Source organism: Trachemys scripta, chromosome 7 (genome assembly GCF_013100865.1).
Source record: "Trachemys scripta elegans isolate TJP31775 chromosome 7, CAS_Tse_1.0, whole genome shotgun sequence".
Classification (NCBI taxonomy): Eukaryota; Metazoa; Chordata; order Testudines; family Emydidae; genus Trachemys; species Trachemys scripta.
In genome coordinates this window covers 18,984,683-19,007,225 of record NC_048304.1, presented here as the reverse complement: position 1 = coordinate 19,007,225, position 22,543 = coordinate 18,984,683, and the positions used below count along the sequence as shown (strand labels likewise).

General features: G+C 42.8%; 1 protein-coding gene across 3 annotated transcripts in view; it reads left to right on the top strand.

Annotated features, from left to right (window-relative positions):
- Positions 1–22,543, top strand: part of TMCC1 (transmembrane and coiled-coil domain family 1) — a 201,919-nt gene that overhangs the window by 5,251 nt on the left and 174,125 nt on the right. Inside the window, exons 2-3 of one of the 3 annotated variants that reach the window (XM_034775932.1) lie at positions 1,262–1,352; positions 7,609–7,870. The exons of 1 other annotated variant lie outside the window; for it this stretch is intronic. The gene's annotated coding sequence lies outside the window, so the exon portion shown is untranslated. The remainder of the gene's footprint in view (positions 1–1,261; positions 1,353–7,608; positions 7,871–22,543) is intronic. One more of the 3 variants, XM_034775931.1, reaches the window with a different exon arrangement.

Below are 22,543 nucleotides of genomic sequence, written 5' to 3'. Positions count from 1 at the left end.
CCCCCCCCCCCCCCCCCCCCCCCCCCCCCGGCCCCCCCCCCCCCCCCCCCCCCGGGGCACTTACATCTTCCCCGGGGCCTGAGCTCCCCTCCCGTCCCGTCTCCCCTCTCCCCTTCTGTCCCCTCTGGGCCTGAGGTCTCCTCTATTCCCTCCTACCACCATGGGGCACTTACATTGCCCCCAGGGCCCGAGCTCCCCTCCATTCCCGCCTGCTCCACTTCTTCCCCGGGGCCTGGAGTCCCCCTCCGTCTCTCTGTTACCAGAATCCCTCTGCCCTTCCTCCTCCCCAGGGCTGAGTTCACACATTTCTCTTCCTTTTTGGGGTTGATTCCACTTTTCTCTTCTCGGGGTGTTTGTGAGTCCTTTCCTGGAGGTCACTAATCCCCTTTCCAGCTGGTTGTGTTCCTAGTCTCCACCTTTGCTTGGCCCTAAGGGTCTCTGGTCTCATTGCCCCAAAATAAAGTATCTGCTCTGAATTGGGGCTGGGGGCAGGCAGTGGGGGAGGAACAAGCCTCCCATCCAGTTGGAGGAGGGGGAGGATGTCTGGGGGGAAAAGTAGTGGGTCAAAGGGAGGGAGCAAACTCTGTTTTTTGGGGGGCGTGGGGAGGAGGATGTGCCCCCTCAGCATTATTAATCAGTTCCTGGAATAGTTTAAAATCATTGCCTTTTCTCCCTTAAATCTGTTGTTCACACTGGGTCTTCTAATCCTATCCCACTGTGTTTCCTGCCACTGGAAACAGCTTCTCTACTTTTTGCTTTCCAGGGTGGAATAACCATAGCAAGAATGGAACACTTTAAATGGGCAGAGGGAAAAATGGGACTATGCAAGGTTGTTTTGTTGTTAAAACATCAGCCGAGACTGTTGGTATCATCAAATTTCAGCATAAACATGCTGGGCAGCGACTTTCTTGTTTGAGTCATCTCCTTTTTTGGGAGGGGTTGTTTAAAAAAAAAAAAAAAAATCTGTGCTTGACACCTTTATGTTTTGAAGCTGTCTTGATTTAGCAATGAACAGAGTGAATAAGGCTGGGGGAGTAGGAGGAGAACTGTGAGTCAGACACTAGTGTAGGTGCATCTAAGGAAAAGCAAGGGCTCCTTATACTTTACAGTGCATTATGCATGCGGTTCAGAGAGTGGAAGTAATTGGTGGGGACAGTGTTTGTGAGCTCCAGCTTCTCTAGCTAATAGTTGAAAAGTAGTGACGTGTGTGTTGAACTGGGCTTTGCTATGCCTCTGTGAAAGATGCTGTTTAAATCTACAGGAAATTTGAATACTTTGTAGGCGTTCAGTGCCAATGATGATGCTGTGGTATCTTCAGATACTGTAGCAGCGACATTTCTGCAAATGCCCAGGTAACATGTTTTAGTTATTTGGCTTTTTTCCAGCTTCACGACAATTTCTGATTTCACTGTTTTTAGTAAGGGCTAGTCTACTGTGGGCAGTGCTTTAATGTGGCTTGTGTAGTCGTGGCAGACTCTCCCAGCAGTCTTTTTTTTTAAAAAACCCACCTCCACGAGTGTGCTCCCAGCGCTGGTGCACTGTCTACACTAGCACTTTACAGGGCTGAAACTTGCTGTGCTCGGGGGGATGTTTTCTCACACCCTTGAGCGAGAAAGTTGCAGCGCTGTAAAGTGCCAGTGTAGACCACCCTTAATTAAATGCTACATGCCAGGATGTCCATTCCCCCTCCCCCCCCCCATTTAACTATATTTCTTGTATAAGAAGTTGAGTACTAAATGAAGTCTCACTTAATATATTGACAGTCATCAAGGAGTATCAGAAATAGGATGAAATTTAATAGTAAAAAGTGTAAGGTGATGCATTTGGGGATGACTAACAAAAATTTTAGTTACAAGATGGGGACACATTGGTTAGAAGTAACGGAAGAGGAGAAGGACCTAGGGGTCCTCGTAGACCGCAGGATGACTATGAGTCGACAATGCGACGTGGCGGTGAAAAAAGCCAATGCTGTCTTGGAATGCATTAGGCGAGGTATATCTAGTAGGGATAAGGAGGTCCTGCTTCCGTTGTACAAGGCGCTGGTGAGACCTCATTTGGAGTACTGTGTGCAGTTCTGGTCTCCCATGTTTAAAAAAGATGAACTCAAACTGGAACGGGTGCAGAGAAGGGCCACTAGGATGATCAGAGGAATGGAAAACCTGTCGTATGAAAAGAGACTGGAGGAGCTTGGGTTGTTTAGTCTGACAAAGCGAAGGCTGAGGGGGGATATGATTGCTATCTTTAAATATATTAGAGGGATTAATACGAGGGAGGGAGAAGAATTATTCCAGCTCAGTACTAATGTGGATACGAGAATGAATGGATATAAACTGGCCGTGGGGAAGTTCAGGCTTGAAATTAGACGAAGGTTTCTGACCGTCAGAGGGGTGAAATATTGGAACGGCCTTCCGAGGGAAACGGTGGGGGCGACGGACCTGTCTGGTTTTAAGATTAAGTTAGATAGATTTATGGAGGGAATGGTTTAATGGTAAAACATAGTAGTCGAGGAAAACCAAGCAATGGTAGGTAAATTGTACAATGGCTGACAGGGGTCAGGCTGGAGACTCTTGCCTATATGCTCGGGGTCTTACTGATCGCCATATTTGGGGTCGGGAAGCAATTTTCCTCCAGGGCAGATTGGCTGAGTCTCTGGAGGTTTTTCGCCTTCCTCCGCAGCATGGGGCAGGGATCTCTAGCAGGAGGGTTTCTGCCGATTGTAGCCACCTAAAACAGGATTGGGGACTTCAACAGCAGAGTCCAGGGAAGGGGTAGGGACGGTTTTGTGGCCTGCAGCATGCGGGGGGTCAGACCAGATGATCATAGTGGTCCCTTCTGACCTTAAAGTCTATAAGTCTATGAGGAATTTAAAAAATGGGCTGTAATTGTTTTAAAAATCACTTTCAGGGACAGGATCAAGCATGAAAGGCAGTTGTTTCAGAACACTGAGTGTATAAAGATGTTAGGGTTAGAATAGGCTGTTGGCAGCTTTAACTATTGTGTGTAGCTGCAATAACTCATGTAATACCATAAACACATGATGTATCAAGTGTTTTCTGACAGATATAAAGACAAGGTTCCTGCTTCAGAGAGTTTACGATTCCATAGTCAAAACAAAACATGGGAGCAACAGATCATATGTGGTAGGTTGAGGTATCATTGGCACTGACAGGCAGCAAAGGGAGGATTTGAACTTGGGGAGATTTGGCGTAGGAGAGGCTGCATGATGGACAGGAAGTAGAAGGCTGTTGCACATATAGGGTGACCGCATGAGTGAAGATGTGAAAACAAAGGTTGAAGCAGATGAAGGGGGAAGCAGAGAAGGTTAGGAGAAATGCAGGAGAGGAGAGTAACACTCTACCGGGAATTGAAATATCTGCTTGTTTTGGTAAGTGTGCTGCACATACAGAAGGTTAAACCAGCCATTTCAACAGAATGTATGTTTTAAAAACCTATTTGTAGCTCTTTCAGTTTCTATAACACTCTGAAAGGGAACGACATTCTCCCCCCCCCCCCCCCAGACCAGGTCTCAAGCTGCTTTAGAGTGCATTAGCAAGGTTCAAGATGGTGTCACAGTTGAGGAGACAGGGAAATTGATACTCATCTCTATCTCACTTTGAGGCAGCTTTGAATAGCAGGGGGACATAAAAGGAGGTTAACATAGGTTAGGTAGTAGAGACCGTCCCATCGCACAAAGCTGCAGCAGGGGCATAGAAGTGTCCACTTCTCCTTTGGAAAGGTTACGAGGGTGATGGAGGAGCAAATCAGCAGAAACCTTCTACCTTTGCTGTAGCTACCCAACTGATGCTGAATGATCCTCCTTTTTATTAGTCTGAGGATGGAGTGGGGACTTCCAGTTTATATTGGACACCTACTGACCAGTGGTTGATATGACCTGGTAGGAATCCCAGTGCCTCTCTTTTGCTGTGGCATAGTCAAATGTAAATGTTTGTTCTCTTGCTGGGGTGTTTCTGTTGCTCCCCCGGGGTAGTAGGGTTAGTCCCCTAATGGACATCTTTTTATCCCATCATACAGTTTTGTTTCTGAGCACCTCCTAATTTAATTACTGTAGTTCACTGAGCCAATATAATCTAGAAGTGACAAATACATGGAAACAGGTGGAAGACGATCGTTTTTGTCACTGATGCTACCTGACTGACTAGGCTTGGTGATGAGTCAAACAGGACTCCAAGACTTCACACTACTTTAATAATAAGTAAAAGAGTGTAAAGTTTCCTATGGCAGTGATGGCTGTACATCCTTCAGGCTATACGTGCTATGTTAATTGTAACTCTTTTCAGCTGGAAAATTAGACACTATATATATAGAGAGAGATTCAAACACTAGCATACTTGCTAAAAACTAGTTAGTCATACATATTTCAATGCTTCATGTTTCAGATCTACAATAGGCATGAGTGAATCTCAACTAAGTGTAGTACTTGTTGGATCCTAAGTTACAACTTATGTAGGCTGTAGTAGTGCCAAAAATGTGCTGGAAATTTTCCAAACAGTGGAAAACAAATTCTGAGAGAATTGTTGCATGCTATGCAATGTTTACAAATGGGTTAACTGTACTGCTTTGGCTGTCTGTTTCTGAAATTTACATTGTGATTGAGCTTCCTGTTGAAGTGTTCACACTTAAGTAGTTGAACTTGGTGTTAGTATCTTGCTGTGATCACTTACAGAGATAGTGGTTATTAGGTAAGTCACTGTTGAAAATTGAGTTGAAAAGTAAAACTGATCAGCTTCCCTGTCCACCCAACCCCTGTGCATCTGGATCACCCCTGCACCCAGACCACCCCGCTGAGCTCACCCCTTACATCCAGAGCCCCCCTGCATGTGGACCTTCCTGCCAAGCCTCACTCTCCCTACATCCAGACCCCTGCTGAGCCACTCCGCTCTGCATCCGGACCCTCACACTTGCACCCAGACCACCCCCTGCTGAGCCCCCTCACTCCCTGCATCCGGAACCTCCGTGCACCCAGATCCCCCTGCAGAGCCCCACCTCCTGCATCTGGACTTCCACCCCTGCACCCAGATCACTCCCTGCTGAACCCCCCCCCCCAACTTGAACCCTCAACCCATTGAGCCACAACCTGTGCATCCAGAGCCCCTGCATTCAGATCCCCACCCTTGCACCCAGACCACCCCCTGCTCAACTCCCTGCAATGGAACCCCCACCCGCTCCTACAGCTGGACCACCCCGATGAGCCCTTGGACTCCCACACCACTGAGCCCCAACCAGCTACACCTGGAACCCATCCCACCAAACCCCACTCTCCCTTGCTTCATGAAACTAATTTTACCCCCATCCTCTAACTTCAAGCTTTCCCTTATTCTTTACCACAGTGAAACTTGTTAGAAATGCCCTATTTCACATACCTTTGCAGATTCACACACATGAGTTAAATGAGTATTTGTTATAAACCCAAGATTTAGTGGCTGGTAAATCAGCTGTTAGTTTAAAGTTGAAAGTTACTGTAAAAGTTGGCAGCCTGGGGACACTGATTTTCCAGCATAATCCAAAATAAGCTTCTGTGTCAAGTCTATGGTCTAAATGCTTTGTTTAGTATTAAGAAAAATAATCTAACAGTTTAAAAAAAACCTGGACATTGTCTCTGTACTACAAATCTGTTCAACAAAAAATTGATTAAGAATTTTTAATGCTCAGACTTAATCCTCTGGTCAGGTAGATTAAAATGATAGGTCAGCAACTTCTACAAAAAGGATATAGCCAAAGTCTTTTCTGCTTTAGAAAGAAATTTATGATATCACCAAGCAGTGTGTAATAACTCTGAGTATTCTTCTTGAGTTATTTTCCTTTAACATGCTGCTAGGAGAAAATAAAACAAAACCCAAGGAGGTACCTAGATACAGAAATTTGTAAAAAATCTATGCTTCAAAGCAAATAAATTCAGTAACAAGGCTGAAATTCTTGATTACTTGTGTGTTATGGCATCATATGCTGAGTCTCAGGTCATATCCATGCCGGGACTGACTTCCATTGTTTACCGTTTCACTCAGCAGTATGGACAGTGATTATTTTATCATGTAGTAGGCTATTCCTTAGCATGTAATGAGGCTTTTTATAGTATGATTCTGAGGGATTGTATGGAATGGCTTAGATGGCTGCCCAAGAGACTGGATCCCTGTTTATCTGGGCTCAATCCTTTAGACATGAAGGAGGATGCTTTTAAAACAATTTTTAGAGTGGTAACCGTGTTAGTCTGTATCAGCAAAAACGAGGAGTCCTTGTGGCACCTTCGAGACTAACAAATTTATTTGGGCATAAGCTTTCGTGGGCTAGCACCCACTTCAAACAGTGCAGGAAGCTTATCTGTATGTCTGCTTAATGGAAATTATAAGCTGAATCTCCCCCTTTCAGGATAACTTTACATTGTTTCAGGTAGATTGTAAATGAGTTTTCTAAAGGGGATTAATTTTCCCAAAGTAAAATATTTCATCCTATATCTGCTAAATCCTCCGGAATATGAACTGAAGCAGTGCTGTTTGAGTTGGCACACAGTTCAGTGCCCAAATTGCTTGTTCATAGCTTTGTCAAGCCTCAATGATCTGAAACTGACAAATCTCTGGTCATTTTCATGGCTGCTGTCCAGAACCCTAAGGGCAGCAGTGAAAAATAAGTCTCCAGTTTCAGTCTGCTGGTGTTTGGCAAAGCTGATCAGAAGCAGATACGCAGGCTATTCATAGGGGGAGAGACTCCATAAATGGAGATGACAGGAGAAGGATAGGGGAGACACCCCAACAACTAGAAGCCACTGGTGTGGTGAGAGGATGGGGTAAAAGATAGAATAGTCTCCCAACAGTGGTGTGAAGGGAGTCTTGAAATGTATCAAACTGGAAAAGATTAAATCCTTAAGCAGAGTTGATGGCAGTATGCTAGTAGGAGTCCAGACAGCTTAGGTTGGGGACTAAGGGTTGGGCTTTTCACCAGGGTCTCATAAGCATGGATGAAAGACAAGACACTATCCTTCTCCTTATTGGGATCTTACAGGTTTCTGATAAAACTTTCAAATCCGTAAATGGGGGGAGGGAGAGGAAAAACAAGTTGTTCTTACAGGGCAGTCTGATCTGATCTTTCACTTATAATTTACTATTTAGGACCAGATTTAAAAAAAAAAAAAAAAGGTGCACAAGCAGTTACCACAATTGCATTTGCAAGCAGTGTAATTCTGTGTATTTATGCACATGCAATTATGAAAATTTTGGGTCTTGGATTCCTTGCAGCACTTTTTACATCTCCATGAAACAAGGTACTCTGTGCTATGATGGCAATACAGTCCATAATAGTCACAAATTCTTGAGGTTTAAAGAACTTGTATTCTTCACTCCCTACTTCACCGTCTCTACATTGTTAGCTCAAAGTGGCTGGCATGGGTGTTAATTTTAATGGCTCCTTTTCCTACCTTTGATTTCAAATGTGTTGTTGCTTAACAAGGCATTGACGCTTATGTCAAATGCTCAGTGTTCCAAGTAATAGTTAATTTTCTTTCCTCTGCATCAGACTTTGTTTGACTTAGCAGAGCATGAGTATATGTCTGTGAAACAGCAGCAATCCGCTATTAATGACTTTTCTGTTTCTTGCTAGGCTTGTTAATTCCAGCAGGTCTTATTCCTGTGCAAAGAAGCATTTTTGTCAAGGTTTGCTCTGAAACTGACCTAAAGTACTAACTACAGCTGTCTACAAATCTAGAAGACAAATCACACCCACACCTCAGACTGTATCCTATTTCCTATGGAATTTATCTCCAATTTCTTTTTAAAATGAAACTTTTTTGAAGATTTTTTGGATTATAACTGCGAGCACTTCTATGCAAGAAAAGAAGAGCTAGTGTGGTTATTTGTTGGAGGTATGTATGCTTCTTAGCATCATTTATTTAAAAAAAGAAAAAGACAGTGTAAATCCTAAATAATGCATTTTTTTAAAAAAATGCGGGAAATAAAACAATGGCACTTGGTTACTAGAGACAGGAACTGGTGGTGTTACCTTGCAGTGTAGGCAGTGAAACACAATTTCAGTTGCCCAGGAGTTTGAAAGTAAAGAAGCCATATAGTAAATTGTTATATAGCTGAACAGAAAGCATTCTTGAAACCTGGGCTCCCCCTTGCTGTAGTTAAGCAATATTTTTATTTGTGTAGTGAAGGAAAATCAAACTAGAAAGAAAATATGATCTGACAGGTTTTTTTTTCTTTCCTTGGGAAAAAGAACCCTTGACATGCAGTTCTTAAATACATATTGCTAAAATATAAAGAACTTTGTAGAATAAATTGGTTGAATATGCACATGTGCACTGATGCATTACTGGCACCAGAATATCAGAATTGCATTATATGTAAGATGACCTCATTTGAACCTACTGTAGGATTCTTCTAAAGGTTTCTTTCAAAAAAGCAAGTTATTTATTTTGTAACCGGTGTCTTTTATTCACACACTTTCACTCCTTTAAGTAACAGTGATTTAGAATGTTTATAGAGCCTTTAATTTTCAGTGTTGTATTAACATAGCTAATTTCTCAATGCTTCTCTAAGGCAGATGGTGTTTTCCCCATTTTATAGAGAAGACACAGGCATAGAGATGAAAAGTCTTGTCCAAAATCAGAAGGTGTCTGTATTAATGGTGACTAGAACTGGGGGATACCTGATTCATATTCCTTGTGCTAATGCCTTGTCTGCTTGTCAACCATTGAGTCAGAAACAAAATGAAAATACTTCCTATTTCATCCCAAGATCTCAAAGTGCTTTACAAACATTAGTAATCTTCACAGCACCCCTTTAAGAGATAGGTAAATATTATTCTCATCTTACAGAATTCAACAGGCTCAGAAAAGTAGTAACTTGCTCAAGGTCACAAGTTCACCACAGCCAGGACTCCCTGTCATGTGTGAGCTACAAGACCATCCTCCACATATAACATAATGTGAACGGGAAAAGAGACTTGATTGTCCCATGAAAATGCCTCAGTGCTTGGGGGCTAGAGAGCAGTCAGCAGTATACTTGACTCTTTTTTGCCTTCCAATTCTATTTAGCTGAGTTGTTTTCTTATATTAAGAAACAAAGAACCTGAAATATATTAATTCCATCGTTAGGTTTGTATCTTCAGGCCTTGAGGAATCACTACGTGTACAATATTACCTGAAATGATACTGTTTTTTCTCCTTATGAATCTTTATAAATACTGCCATCTTCTCTCTCCATTTTAGACTTCCATGTTGACATCCACTAGCAGTGGCAGGCAGAAAATCTACTTCCACCTCACTATGGTGGAATTTAGCCAAAGCAGGTCATTGTTCTAGAAGAGTATGATGGTTCAGCCTCTTTTATTTGGGGGGGGGGGGGGGGCGAGAGGAAGAGAAGGAAAGGCCTTTTGAAGGTTGGTGTGTAACTGAAATACACAACATGCTACATGACCTAGATCATTTTTACACTAATTTAATACATATTACGGAGCATACTTAACATCCTGAAATTCAAATGGGGGCAGAGGCAGACTAAAGGCAGGAAATTTAAAATGCTGTGGGGATTAATTTCTCTAGCATAGCAGCATTGCTTAGAGTAGGGGACTGGTAGTCAGTAAGGAGACCTGACTTCTGTTCCCATTTCTGAGAGATGAGTTTATTTAAGTGTGTAATTTGTAGCAGAAAAGCAAGAACTCATCATTGTGTGCAGATGAACATTGTTTTTAACTAGGAAAATAACACACATCTATAATAGTAACCAGATAAGTTTATTAAAAGAAAGATACTGACGTGGTATTAACCACCTGCAGAAATTACAAACATTACAAGGAGATTGCCTTAAAGGCTGGACAGTCTTTTCTAGTTCTTCAAAACTTGCATTCCAGATACAGGGCATTGAAGTGTGGTGAAACGAGTGACGTATCGACACACATTATTGTCTTGTGACACCCATTCACATGATTATAATCCGTCTGGATGTCTGTTGGATTATGAAAACACTACTAGGATATAAATCCAGCATTCACTGGTTATGTGAACTAATTTGGTCTTTTTTCATTGTAGTCTATTTATTAGCTTGAGTTTCTTTTCACTAGTTTAGATGGCCATGATCATTTCAAGAATACATCAAGAACAGCTGCTCCCAAACCAGAATATATGTACGTGCAACCGGTGAGTGAGATTTCTGATCTCCTCCAGGTATGGTGGCTTAGAATGCCTACAATAAGGGTTTTAGACCTTTGGATTAATGGATAACTCCTATCTAGAGTTTCAAAGCACCTTACAAACATTAAGATGCAGCATCTCTGGAAATAGGTAAATATTTGTGTAAAAACAGGAAAAGTGAGGGAAGAACGGTTGTGGCTGTCAAAGATTACACAGCGGGGCTAAGGTGGAAATGTTATTAAAACCCTGGTCCTGACTCACAGGCCTTTGTTTTAACAACTAGAGAACACTGTGTCAGACAGGCAGATTGAGGGGGGAAAACATCTTTTTTTTTTTTTTCAAAATACAAAGATGGTTTACTGCCTAAACAGCAAGTGCTTCTCTGGGAACATAGTATGTGTATTAAGTCAGCCGGCATGTTTTAGGACTCTTCTAGGGTTAACTGTTGTGTCTTTGAAAGATAAAATAACTACAGACATGCTAGATGAAGTGTGCATGTTTCAGTGAGGTGAAGATTCTGTCCTTTTTTTTTAGTTGGGTTTGCTGAAGGTGCAAGGGCAGGTGCAAACTTTCATCCAGAGAAAGAGTTCTTGGTGATGGATAGTTTAGTGAATGAGTTGCCACCTGAAGCATTTCTCATGTTGATGACCGTTCATCCCTCTTCCCTTCCCTCCCCCCCGTCCCCCCGCCCCGCAACGGCTCTGCTTCAGCTGCAGGCTGGCTTCATATGGGGATGCAAATACTGCATTGACTCTGGGTTAGCTTTGGCCAGTTTGACTTCCTGAAGTTTTACAGGTGCTGGGAGAATATTGGCTGTGGACTGGATCTGTACGCCCTAGGCTTGTAGAATTTGCGAGGAAATAATCAATGCTCCTCTAAGGGAAGGGCTAGGTGCCAGTGTCTGTCAAATGAGTGGTTGTTAGGCCCTTGATCAAGAAACACCCTAGATCAGGGGTCTCAGACTCAGATGACCTCGAGGGCCGCATGAGGACTAGTGCATTGGCCCGAGGTCCGCATCACTGACACCCACCTCGTTGCCCCTGGCCCCACCTCCACTCCACCCCTTCCATGAGGCCCCATCTCTTCTCGCCCCTTCCCTGCCCCCATTCCAATCCCTTCCCCGAAGTCCTCACCTCAGGGGGTGCAGCGGGGGCTCAGGGCAGGGAGTGCAGGAGGTGTGCAGGGTGCGGCAGGGGGCTCAGGGCAGGGAGTTGAGGTGCAGGAGGGGTGAGGGGTGCAGCAGGGGTTTGGGGGGCAGTGTGTGGCAGGGGGCTCCAGGCAGGGGGTTGGGATGAAGGGTGCGGCAGGGGGTTGGGATGCAGTGTGTGGCAGGGGGCTCCAGGCAGGGGTTTGGGGTGCATCGGGGGTTGAGGTGCAGTGTGTGGCAGGGGGCTCCAGGCAGGGGGTTGGGGTGCAGGGTGTAGCAGGGGGGTCAGGGGTCAGAGTTGGGGTGCAGGAGGGGTGTGGGATGTGGCAGGGGGCTCTGGGCAGGGGGGTGGGGTGCAGAAGGGGTGCAGGGTACAGGCTCCGACCTGGCACCACTTACCTAGTGTGGATCTGGGGTGGCAGCGCTGCACCCCGCGGCCAGGGCTGGCTCCCTGCCTGCCCTGTCCCCGGCCCCGCTCCCGCTCCACTAAAGGAAGCAGCCGGAGTCCCGGAGGGGGAGGGGAAATGGGGCCATGTGCTGCTCTTGCTGCTCCTCCAGGTACCTCCCCCAAAGTTCCCATTGGCCGCGGTTCCCAGTTCCCGGCCAATGGGAGCTGCAAGAGCACGGAGCCCTCTACTTGCCTCCCACCCCCCTGCTCGGGGCTGCAGGGACATACAGTAATTCAGCCGCTTCAGGGAGCAGCGCGGGGCTCGCGATGACACGGGGTAGGTGGTGGGGGAGTGTGGGGAGCTTGGCGGGCCGCACGAAATAACCCCACGGGCCGCATGCGACCCGCGGGCCATGTGTTTGAGACCCCTGCCCTAGATAGTGATCTTGATAACTATGTCCCTCCCCCAAGTTCCTCTTAGTCCTTGTCTACACTGCCACTTTACAGTGCTGCAACTTTCTCGCTCAGAGGCGTGAAAAGCGCTGTAAATTTTGGCGCTGTAAAGTGGCAGTGTAGACAGTACCCCAGTGCTGGGAGCTGCTCCCCTTGTGGGTGGTTTTGTTTCTTTTACAGCGCTCTCTCCCAGCGCTGGTGCTGCGACTACACAGCCACGTTAAAGCGCTGCCATGGCGGAGCTTTAACATTGCTAGTGAAGACATCTCCTTAGGAGGAGGATATTGGGAAGGTCAGGGATAGACTAGCACAGTGGCTTTCAACCTTTCCTTCCATGACCCTGTGTTACGGCAGAAATATTTTCAAACCCCCTCCTACCTAGCTGTAAAGAAAGGGAGAATGGCCAAATCATGACCCCCAAAATGTGCCCAGTCCCATTGGGGATGGTGGATTACCCAGGCTCTGGCAATATCTGAAGTCCTCAGATTTCCTTCCCACTGTGCATTTCCATGTACAGTTTCAGGCCAGAACTTTATTGGTTTTGTTCATTGGTTTTCTGCTAGTGATGGACAAAGGATAATTGTCCAGGCTGACTCTTAGATCAATTGACAGCCTTCATTGTAGCTGTTTAATTTTCAGGCAGTGGAAGTGTAGAGAGGATCACTCAAGTGATTGTTCTTTGCTTTTTAGAGCTATCATAGGCACAGATGTGTAACTCCTAACCCTAAGGGCTATCTTAGCGTTCCATAGCACTGTATTGTCATACCTCCTGTTATGTATTTTGTACGGTTGGCTTAGGTAGTAAATTCTACAAATCCTTTTAATCTGATCCAGTGTAATGGCTCTACGTTCCTGTTGCCTGTCCAGGATCGGCGTTTGGATTAGTATGAGCTGGTTGAAGCTTGATATTGGCTTTCAGTGGAGTGGCTTAACAGTAAGGCAGGGATGGTGCATGGGGCGGTATGATAATGAAGGGATTTGCTGCTGCTTTAAGAAGGCTCATGATTTAGGGCTTCTCTTGCATTCCCATTTTCTCCTGGCATTCCAGCTTGCTTCAGTAGCCAAAGTATTTTTCTGTCTGTACATGGTATGAGCATTGTGATCGCTTCCCTCAAGTTTCAGAGTAGCAGCCGTGTTCGTCTGTATCCTCAAAAAGAGCAGGAGTATTTGTGGAACCTTAGAGACTAACAAATGTATTTGAGCATAAGCTTTTGTGGGCTACAGCCCACTTCATCAGATGCATAGAATGGAACATATAGTAAAAAGATACATATACATACAGAGAACATGAAAAAGTGGAAGTAACCAGTTATCCCTGTTTTAATGACCTCCAGATTGGATTACAGTGGTGCTAAATGGGGCTACACAAGCAAGCTGTAACTATGTCATAGCTCACTGCTTAGCAAGGCTGGCGGGAGGGACTCCATTCAAAACATTGCACTAAATAGTGTGCTGTTGACATTTGTGTTTAATAGCTTACCAAGGCTCCATAGGCTGCGCTGGCTGCATGTTCATTTCTGGATGCAATGTAAGGTGTTGATCTATAAAGCCCTAGGAGGTGAAAGCTAATTGAGACCTCCTTTCTCTGTGCCCCTCTTTGGCAGTTAAAGTCAACAGATAGACTCTTGCTAATAGACCTGTGAGAGAAATGGCATATATGGGAATACAGAACTGATACAAACTCTGTTTTTATTGTAAATAGGTTTTATCTTAAAGCTTTGCAGTAACTTTTCTCTATCCAGATGGAAACTTCTAAAGATAAGCTATTTGATCTAATGTCCAGTTCCTAAAAAAAAGACTACATTTTTTTTAAGACAATATCTGGTCACATGTTCAAATGTGTTAATTTTGATCGATGAATGTTGAGTGGCTGTTAATTGCCAGGGTCCTTTACATTTTTTTATAGGACTTTGTGCATAACTTTCAATACACTGGTAACGATCATCTCAAGACCTTTTCACTCAGAGGGAGGGTTAATAAAAATTGATTTTTAAAATTTAAATTAAGTGTTTTAAAAATCAGTTTAAAATATGAAGTTGACAACCTATGCTAAGGCCTACATTTATAATCTAATATTTTTTGTATTTAATTTAAAGGACTTTAAAACTCAGCATCAGTTTACTACTGAAAGGAACTTGATGTCTAAGATTACAAGAGCTGAAGAGTTTTGAACCCTGTGTTATCTTAGGTCATGTCTGCACTACAAAATTTTGTTGACCTTACTTATGTCGGCATAGAGCTACCGCAGTTATTAAATTGCTTGCGTGTTCACACTTGACTCCTTTTGTCTGCGGTGCATGTCCTCACCAGGCACACATGTATCAACTGTATTATCATTGTGGGACTGCTCCTGAAAGCCAGTAGCAGTTGATGTAAGCGACTCAGGCTACGTCTACACTACCACGGTAAGTTGACATATGCTATGCAACTCCAGTTACATGAATAACATAGCTGGAGTCGATGTACATTAGGTCGAGTTACCACGGGGTCTACACCACGGGGGGTCGATGGGAGAGTTTCTCCTGTCGTCTTACCTTACTCTTCTCGTCGTGGGTAGAATACAGGGGTCGACTGCAGAGCGATCTGCTGTCGATTTGGCAGGTCTTCACTAGATCGCTAAATCGACCGCTAGTGGATTGATCTCAGAGCGTCAATCCCGACTGTAGTGTAGATGTAGCCTGAGTTTCATCACTGACCTGTTTAACTAATTACATCGACTATGACTCTACAGCAGTGGTTTTCAGCCTGTGGTCCGTGGACCTCTGGCAGTCCACAGACTGATTTCCAAAGCCCGACATTTGAAAAATTTTAGGGGTCCACCAATGAAAAAAGGATGAAAACCAGTGCTCTACACCACTCGTGGAGGTGGCCTTACTAAATCGGCATAGAGAGGCACCTAGGTCAGCGTGAGCCAAATTTAAGCGAAGACACTTGCGCAGCTAGGTTAGTGCAAGGCAGCTTATGTCGACCTAATCGGGTAAGGTAGACCTGGCCTTATTTTTCTATTTTTGTCCTTTCTTGTTAGCTGAGAGGTGTCCCAGCCTTTTTATTCTTTAATTTTAGGATGTGATGGTATGCATGAGTGTGAATGAGCACTTGTAAAGTCCACACAGGGAAAAGGCATCGGAAAATTACCCAAACTTAAATAGCCCTCAGCACAGTCTCATAAAGATAATTAGACTGTGTGCTATCTTCTGAGAGTGCCGAGAAACTTAAACCTGTCAGCTGTAAACTGCCAAACAGGTTGTCCCAGGAGGAAGTTTGCAGCTGGTTCTGAGGTTGTGGTTCTGATATTAGATACTTTTTTTGTTTCAGTGTTTAAAATATTTAACCAGTTCCAAGTTCTGATTTGATTCACTTTGGTAAAATGCTTTAGTTTAGTTTATAACAAATAGACAGCCACCTCCTTAGATGCTTTCTTTAGGATTTATAAGGGTTATTTGTTGTATTATGCAATTAGTCAAATATAATTTAATTTGAATCCAATATTGATGCTAACTCTGACTTCATCTTGATTGGACAATTGTATTATTTATTTTTTAGTTTAGCATTACAAACAGTAGCTTAGTTTTAGTGATATGTGATTTTTATTTTTGTTTAATAAATTGTTTAAGACCGCATTGAGTCACATTTCTTTCAATAAGAATCCTTGAGGACCTGGGTGTGTGTATTAGCTGATCAGCCTACAAGCCTGACCAGTTTCCCCAATTAGTCTTTGATTCTGAAAGGCCTTAGATGTGGGCAGAGTGTTTTCTGTGGGCTGCCCTTAACTTTGGAGCTTGCTTCCCACATGGGTCAGTAGTCTGATTAGCAGTGCCTAGTGAAAGCCTGTTTACTCAAGCCTTCAAATGAGTTTGGCAGATGGGGAAAGGTGTGTTCTTTAGAGATGGTTCCAGTTATTAGTTTGAGACATTAATCATTCCTGTTGCAGTAGCTGTAAGCTTGAATTGTCCTTACAGCTAGTTATTGGCCTCATAACACTTACTACTATTATTTATTATTTGTATTGCCATAGTGCAAACTGACTAGTTATAAATGCACCTAGATAGAGATTTATGCGATGGACAAATGACAGGCCCAAAGGAGTATATGTTAGTTCTTTTGTATAACCCTCTATCAGTCTTTAGTTACTTTTATACAGAGGCCTTAAAAATTCATCTACTTTGTCCTTCTTTCAGGCACAGAATTTAAATGCTTGTCTTTAATATGCTAAAACCCAAAATATTACTCATTAAAAAATGTGCCCAAGTGAGTGGGTGAGTAGATTTTTATAAGGGCAAGTAGTAGCTGTGGGCTTTTTAAAATTTTTTTATAAAAGGTCATCAATGTGTGCACACTTGACCTAATCAATCAGGTGTGTCTTTGGGAAAATAAATAGTGAATTTGAACTTGTATACTGTCTCTGGCTACATGAGCCATTGCAACTTCATAGCAAAATGCCTAATCCGGTTATCTAGACCTCCTTTCTCTCCTTGTTCCACAGGCCATAGACTTGACTGTTTCTAAAGGATGAAGTTCAGTCTTAGCAATCACTGAATACTTTTTTCTAAATGTAATTGATCTGTATTTTGTAGTTCACACCTTGCCACTGAGATTGTCCAACATCCTTTTTAATAACATCACTATAGACAATAAAAACAAAAGAAATAGAATAGAATTATATGTATGGTGGCAGGGAGAGCATCTGAGATCCAAGCTTTTTTCTCTATCTAGTAATACTTAATTTACTACCAGTATATCGCTTTGTCTTCAAAATGCTATACAAATTAATTCAGTATCAATAAAATGATGTAGGAATGTCTCTGTTTCTATAATACTGGTTTGTTTGTAGTAACTTGTAGGGTAATTTTCCTTCTAGATTTAAGTGTTTCCAATCTCAAAGTGTAGTATTTGGAGATGTAGTCATATCATATAACACTCTTTCCATTCCACTAGTATCTCTGGAGGATGTTAAACAGCAGCTACTAAAGTTAGACATTTTAAAATCGGTAGGTTTAGATAATTTGGATCCAGAAGTTTTTATAAAGACAGTTGTGGAGTGGGCTAAACTGTTAATGTTGGTTTTCCAGAAGAAAGTTAATGTTGTGCCAATATTTAAAAAGGGGAAACTGGATTACCTGGTAAATTATAGGCCTGTTGGTCTGACATAGATTTTGGGCAAGTTAATGGAGCAGCTGATACACAACTCGATTAATAAAGAATTAAAGAGGGTAATATAATTAATGCCAGTCAACATGGAATTATGGAAAATAGATCCCTGTCAAACTAACTTGGTATACTTTTTATGAGATTATAAATAAGGTAATAGTATTGATGTAATACATCCTCACAGAAATCTAAATATGACTTTGGTATCACATGACATCTTGACTGAAAAACTAGGAGGATATAAAATTAACATGACACATGAAATGGATTAAAAGCTGGCTGATAGGACTCACAGTGTAACTGTAAATGGTGAATCATTGAACAGGTGTATTCCTAGTGGAGGTCCTGCTGGGATCGGTTCTTAGCCATCTTCTATTTAACATTTTTATCAGTGACCTGGAAGAAAACAGCTAAAGCTAAAGATGATACAAAAATTGGGGGAGTGGTAAATAATGAAGAGGATAGGTCACTGATTCAGAGAACTCGGGATCATTTTCTATACTGGGCACAAGCAAACAATGTGTTTTTAGTACAGCTAAATATATAAATATAGGAACAAAGGATGTAGGCCATACTTATTGGATGGGGGAACTCTATCCTGAGAAGCAGTGACTCTGAAAAAGATTTGGGGGTCGTGGTGGGTAATCAGCTGAACATGAGCTTTCAGTGTGACATTGTGGCCAAAAAAGCTAATGCAATCCTGGGAAGCATAAACGGGAATCTCAAGTAGGAGCAGAGGTTATTTTACCTCTGTATTTAGCACTGGTTCAGTCACTGGTGTTACACTGTGTCCAGTTCTGTGCCCACAATGCAAGAAGGATGTTGATAAATGGGAGAGGGTTCAAAGAAGAGCCACAAATGATTAAAGATTATAAGACATTCTTTATAGTGATAGACTTAGTGCTCAATCTGGTTAACCTAACAAACAGAAGGTTAAAGTGGAGGCTTGATTATAGTCTAGAAGTATCTACTTGGGGAACAAATACCTTCTAATAGGCTCTTCAGTCTAGAAGAAGAAAGGTGTAACATGATCCAAAGGCTGAAAGTTGAAGCTATACAAATTCAGAAGGGAAATAAGGCATAAAATTTTAAGTTAAATTATTCCAGTGGTTAATAACTCTATCAAAGATTGTGGTGGATTCTCAAGCACACCATTTTTAGAAAAATATCCAATCTTGACTTAAAGATCTGTTCTAGGAATTATTTTGGGGAAGTTCTATGACCGGTGTTACACAGGAGGCAGTCAGACTAGTAGACGATTGTAGTCATCCCTTCTGGCCTTGGAATCTATGAATCTAAGTATAAACCTACTGATGTTTTAATACTGGATTAAAAGAATAGAATGCTCCTAAATTGATCGTGGAATGTACTTTAATCACTTATTTTAGTTATTTTCATATGTCCAGGCAGCTGACTGGATTGTCTCTTCTGAATGCTTTTTTCCTTCCTGCTAGCTGAAGGAATAAACCCAAGTGGGAGAGGGCAGACTCACTTATTAGATATTCATGAACAAGTGACTTGAGGCATCTGCAGCTCTAGTGCCCTCAAACACTTCACAGAGGAAGGAACATACACTAATACCACAGTGTATGGTGCAAGACCTCTGAAAAAAGGAAATTGCTTGCAAGTCTCCTTGTGCCCTGCTGAAGTCTTCCACACAGGGAGTTTAGAGTAGAATGTCGCTGATTCACATTAATGACTAAAGACCCTTTGGGAAATATTGAATTTTGCAAACCATTGAATAATAGAAACCAGATCTTTGAACTGAAGTACAGGTTCAAGCATACTGTATGGTAGTGTTATCTCTCATGCTGAAATATTATAATGAAAATGAATGTGCCATGGTAAATTACCAGGTCCACAAAGATCATAGAGAAAACAAATGAGAATCTACTGTCAATTATTCCAAGCAGGGGTTTAGTTAGTAATTTGCAGGTGTATTTGCTGGTCATTTTCCTCCACCTTACCCAGACATCCCTACTGCTTACAACATAGGTGGCATTCCCCGCAGTAGATGTATTATCCAATATATAACCACAAACATATTATTGTAGTTAGCTGGTGAGTTGTTGCTGTTCTTTACTAAAATGTGCGAGGAATCAAATTGTGAGTTGTTAACCATGGCAGATAGCACCAGATACTTACTTCAGTGTGGTAATTGCTGATAAACATCAACTTTTTAATGATGACCACTACGTATATCCATAGGATACACGGTTTGTGTAGTTAATATGTACATTCTTCAAACACACCTCAAGACTAGTCATAGGGAAAATTTAGGAAGCATAACCCCCACTGTTAAACAAAAAAATCAAACTAAACTATAATAGTATGAAGGCAGATTAAAATACTTAAACTGTAGTCAGTTCAGAGGCAGTAATATCCTGAATAGGCAGCTGCCCAAAGCCTAGCTTTAGATTTGCAAATAAAGTGTTTAACTGATATAGAAATAAAAAGGCTGATCAGTGGTACATACTGTAATATCCGGGCTACAGGCGTATGATGCTCCCATAAGGAATCCGCTTTGATTCTAGCCAACTTTGGGCTGTAAACCTGAGCCTCTATTTAGTTTTGGGTGAACTTGGGCTTCGTTTCAAACAAATCCATTATCCCTCCCATTGCTTTTTTTGGGAAGGTATTTATGGTTTGAACTGTGACCTGAAAGTGGGGCCACACTTTCAGGTCACACTTTTATGGTGGCTTTGCATAGAAATATCGGGTGCATGAACACTTGGATCAAAACATTTGCAAACGTGTTGTCAAGCTCACCTTGTGCAAATCAAAATGGACAAGTTAAGCACAGTTCCAGTGTGGCTACTCTATCAAGTAAGTAGTCATTCTAAGAGCTAGTGTGTGGATGCATGTGAGTTATTCTCAGTAGCCCTGTTTTGTCCATGAAAATCAATGGCATCACCAGGAGGGGCCGTAATTAGACTTGCAGGAAGAGACGATGGGCCATAGGCCAAAAACAACTGATATCACTTATCAGTATGTACTTACCATTCATTTTTGTAGCCTCTGAGCACCATAAACTCCAGATGTGTAGTCATTCATTGCTGTTACAAAACAACCTGTTGGGATCAATCTACTAGATTGAGGAGTCTCTGACCTTGCAGTGAGTTATTTAAACCTTTCCAAGTGGAGATGTTGAAACCTTTCAAAGAAAGGTGACCTGATAAAGTATGTGAACCCTGATCCAGGTTTAGTACATCAATAACATGCACTTCTGTGTCACCTTCCACCTAAAGACCTCAGATCAGTTTGGAAAAAATTGAATAAATATCAGCATTGTTGTGATACGTGTGAGTATCCCCTTGGTTAAGCTGGTGAAGCTCAGAGGTCAGTTGACTTCCCTGATGTTACACCAATCCTGTGCTGTAGTTGGGATAGAACCCATAATGCCAAACTCCTAATTTGTGCTGTAATCATTATTGCCTCTCCACATTCCTTGGAAAAACTTTGTGCAAGAATAATTTTCTCCACTCCATGAAGCACTGTATAGACTTCTGAAAGGTGTCTGTGTTGTGCTGCTCTTTCCTGACTTAAACTACTGTATTTTCTGGCGTATAAGACTACTTTTTAACCCAGGAAAATCTTCTTAAAAGTCGGGGGTCGTCTTATACGCCGGGTGTCATCTTATAGGGCGGGTGCTGAAACTTCCGAGCCGGACTGGAGAATCTGCGGTCGCCGCATATGGTGGGGGGAGCTCAAAAACGGCCGCGGCCGCATCCCCGCCTGATGACGAGGTGAGGGGGCGCCTCACCGGGAAGGTGTAAGTGAAGGGCGGAGCAAGCTGCAGGCATCCGGGACGCCCGGGGTATGGAAAAAAGAGAGAGAGCGGCGCTGTGCCCAGAAAAACACGCCTCTTTCACCTGTCTGGCCCGCCCTTGTATCCTATTACCGTACCTCCTTCTCTGCCTCTCAGATCTCGCTCCTGAGGACTGCAGTGAAGCGGCGCAGGCGCGCATGTGCGAGATCTGAGAGGCAGAGAAGGAGGTAATAGGATACAAGGGCGGGCCAGACGGGTGAAAGAGGCATGTTTGCGCTACCGCTCTGATAGTCTTGGAGACAGGGAGGGCTGGGCAGGCAGGGAGAGCTGACCAATCCAAGCAGGCTTTGTATACAACAACCAGCCAATCGCCAGTAAGGTACATCGCTTGCCGTGATTGGCTGGTTGTTGTATACTGGGTATCACATACAGTACAGCACCAGTATCTGTACCTGTTCATACAGTATAGCACCAGTACATACAGTACAGTATACAAATGTCCAACAGTCAAAACCCCATCATGGCTCCACCAGCAAGAAGAAAGAAATATGAAGCCAGTTTCAAACTTAAAGTTGTAAACTTTGCCATGGAACATAATAACTGCGCTGCTGCAAGACAATATGGAGTAACAGAAAAGATGGTTCGGGACTGGAAAGCAAATGAAAAAGCATTAAAGAGTATGCCAAGGGGTAAGTGTGCATTAAGAAGAGGCACTCCACATTGGCCAGAACTCGAAAAACATGTAGCAGACATGGTGAATGAGCATCGCCAAAACGGTTATGTAGTGACACGAAATAAAATACATTTGTTTGCACTTCAGTGGGCCAAATCTAACCCAGATCACAGCAACAGATTTAAGGCCACTGTATCCTGGTGTACTAGATTCATGGGAAGGCATAATATGGTACTGAGGCAAAAGATGAAAATTGCCCCAAAATTACCTGCAGATCTTGATAGCAAAGTAAATAGTTTCCATCGATACGTAATACAACAGCGCACTAAACATGGCTATGCGTTAAGTAGTATTGGAAATATGGATGAAACTCCAATGAATTTTGATATGGTTGGAAATAAAACTGTCCATCAAAAAGGTGAAAAAACAATTTTAATTAAAACAGGACATGAGAAGTCCAGTTTTACAGTGGTACTAGGATGCACAGCTGATGGCGCCAAACTGAGACCAATGATTATTTTTAAAAGAAAAACAATGCCGAAATTCAAGTTCCCTGTTGGTTGTTTTGTACATGTGAATGAAAAAGGCTGGATGGATGAAGAAGGGGTAAAGCTATGGCTTGATAATGTATGGAGCAGGCGACCAGGTGGACTTATTCAAAAATGTAGTCTACTGGTGTGGGATATGTTCAGGGCTCATTTAACTCCCAGCACCAAGCAAATGCTTGCAAGACTAAACACCGATGCGGCAGTTATTCCTGCAGGATTGACATCGTTGGTACACCCACTGGATGTGTGCCTAAACAAGCCATTTAAAGATCGCAT